At 41.0% G+C, this 2,800-nt stretch overlaps 1 long non-coding RNA gene across 1 annotated transcript; it reads left to right on the top strand.

The window, feature by feature from the left end:
• Positions 1 to 858: 858 nt before the first annotated feature.
• LOC104968132 (uncharacterized) lies at positions 859 to 1,887 on the top strand. The gene is made up of 2 exons (XR_800791.1): positions 859 to 1,068; positions 1,517 to 1,887. It is a non-coding gene; the product is annotated as an uncharacterized lncRNA (long non-coding RNA).
• The last annotated feature ends 913 nt before the right edge of the window (positions 1,888 to 2,800 follow it).

Here is a 2,800-nt window from a genome sequence, read left to right as displayed (position 1 = left end):
TGACTGTGAGTGAGTGTGGGGGAGGGGAGAAGTCTTTTTTGTCCTTTGTCACTCAGTCTAGGAGTGTTTTTCAGGGGATAAGGATGTGTGAAAGTAAAGTTGTAAAGTTCAGTTTTTCCTGTGTGTGTGTGTGTGTGTGTGTGTGTGTGTGTGTGTGTGTGCATGCATATAGAGTGTGAGAGGAGGAGAAATGATATTGGTGTAGTGAGAACCACTTATCTGAGGGTGACAGGCCAGAATAGCTCACTGGATTGCAGGGTTAACTTGGAAGGGGAAAGTTGAATGTTTCCCCAACAGCTCCTGGGTTCAGCGGCAAAAACTCCCAAAAAATAGCCTGATTCAGCTGATGAAGTCCTTAAGAATCCACCTTTCTCCTTGCTCGATTCCGACTTCCTCTTGCTTCTTTCTCCCTCCTTCGAATGACATGCTGTCCTCCTTTTAACAGCACACAGGTGCCAATCATTCTCTTGATTGGTTTCCTCCAGCTTCTCTCAGGGGTGCTTGATTAGCCACTCCCCTTTTTCTCAGGGAATCTGTCGGGGTGTTTACTTTCTCCCTGTCCTGCTACAATGTTACCTATCCTTTTATTATGGGACAGTATCAGACCTAGATGCAATTTATTTAATCTATTTTAACATTTAAGAGCAGCAGGATGTGCGGTTCTCAAGTTAGAAATGGACAGGAGTTCATTATAACTGATATGTGCAGATCTATAGAGGCAATATTTGACTAATTGTGTCACTCCACGCTGTGGTCCTGTCTATAGGAAGATTTGTTGTTGCTCAATATTACAGAGATTGCAGTCATTGTCTGCAGGTATTTATTTGTGTTTGTAATATGATTTTATTCTTTTTATTTAAGGTTTGATGCATGTCCATAATAAGCTGGTGGACCCAGTGCTCAGCATAAAGGACCAGTGAAGGACAGACGGTGGAATCAGCTTGTTCCTCTGCTGCTGTTCAGTTCCTGAGGAGGTGTTGAGCAGTGTCTCAGTGTCCTCCTGTTTGCACACGCTCAGACCTGAGCTGCTCCTGGAAGATGTCTCAGAGTTAATGACAGCTACATGATGTAAGGAGACATTCTTAGTTCAGAACGTTCCATTTAAAGGGATAGCACCCTGCTGGTCTTCAACTTTGCTCAGTATGAGAACTTTAAAATAATGACAGATAACCTTCATTTTGTTAAATGTTTTAAATGAACCCACACTATCTCTGTTCTCCAGGAAAAGGGTTATTTTGTATTATTATTTAATATAGACTTTTATTTACTTTCTTTGTTACACACCCAATCCATGATTGGACAGAGGAAACAAATACTCTGTGAATATCGGTAATATCTAATCAGCAATTATGGCACTTACTAACTTACAAAGTGACCTTAGTCTCTGGTCAAACAGAGATTTTGAATGTCTGGATCCAAGGGATGTGAAGTGTGCTCTCCTTTCTCTAGAGCCCACCACGGTTGAGTGTTACAGAAGAACACAAACATGAGGATTCTTTTTTCTTTTTGCACATAGGTTGAGCAGCTCCACTGAAGCAGTGTACTGTCGTTTTGGAGAAGTACAATATATCGTTTTACAGTGCTTTTTTCCCCCCAGCTGACTTTCAAATGACTGTTAAAGCTCCTTCAACGGCGTCTGGATTGCATTTTTTTAACACTGCCCGTGCAGTCAGTATCCTGCAGACTTTGATTTAAGTGTGAAGGGGAGATACGTTTCTATCTTTAGTGTTTACTTTCTGTTCTTGGTGTCACTCCGTCTGTTCATCAGGCTTCTTCTTCTTTGTGTTTGTGCACAATCTCTATAGTTTTTAACACTTTATTTTGTAAAGACAAAACATTGAGTGTCCTGCTTTGTACTTTGAGTTGAAATAAAGTTTAAGTGGAAAATGATGTCCACTTTCATTCTAACAGTGAAGCATTCTCTCCACAGTGGGGCAGTCACTCCTAAGAGTCCAAACCAATGGAAGCTGTACTGATGAGATGCAGTGTGATGGTTTGATTCCCCAGCATTCAACTTTTCAGCATGTTACATGCCTTTTGAATTATACCAGAAAAATAAATCACTAATTATTGATACAATGTCAAGCCCTCAAACAGCCCAAACCCCCTACAGGAGCAATTTAGGGTTACGTTTCTTGCCCAATGACACTTCCCTATAACGACTGCAGGGGCTGGGAATCGAACCGCTGACCCTCTGTTTGGTATACACCCGTTTCAACCCTGAGGTTTTCACTTGCCGTGCAGTTACAGCCACCAGATGGTGCCGTAGTATAAAACACCACCAATGAAGTCTATGAAGTTATGCATGTAAAGGAAATTGGTAATCACTCGTTACAAAACAAAGTAATTAAATCCAAAAGTGTTACATATACAGTGTCCTGAGTATTCTGAGTGCAGCAGTTTGAAACACGTCACACTGAGCTGCCTGTCTGAATCAGGTTCAGTCTGACACAGGAAGCTGTGCTGCGTTAGCATTTCTGCCCTTCTAAAATTCATGTTGCTGATTAAATATGACATGTATAAATACTGAGTAATTACTGTATTATGATGCAGTGATGCTTGGCAGCAGGGAGACAGCAGCTCCGAGTTTCATTTTCTTCTCACGCTTGCTTTTTGCTTTTTTTATTTATGGTAAAGCAAACATAATGGTGGTAATTTGAAGGAAAATACACAGAACCAAAACTCGATCCAATTTACTCAATCTTTATTTGTAGAGCCAGGAATAGGTATGAACACCACATGAATGTTCAGCATGCACATACAGATAGTGGACCAGGAGGAAAACTGATGTTCTTCTTGT

This window comes from Notothenia coriiceps, unplaced genomic scaffold, assembly GCF_000735185.1.
Source record: "Notothenia coriiceps isolate Sejong01 unplaced genomic scaffold, NC01 NC01_scaffold00038295, whole genome shotgun sequence".
Taxonomy (NCBI): domain Eukaryota; kingdom Metazoa; phylum Chordata; class Actinopteri; order Perciformes; family Nototheniidae; genus Notothenia; species Notothenia coriiceps.
This window is presented reverse-complemented; position numbering and strand designations above follow the sequence as displayed.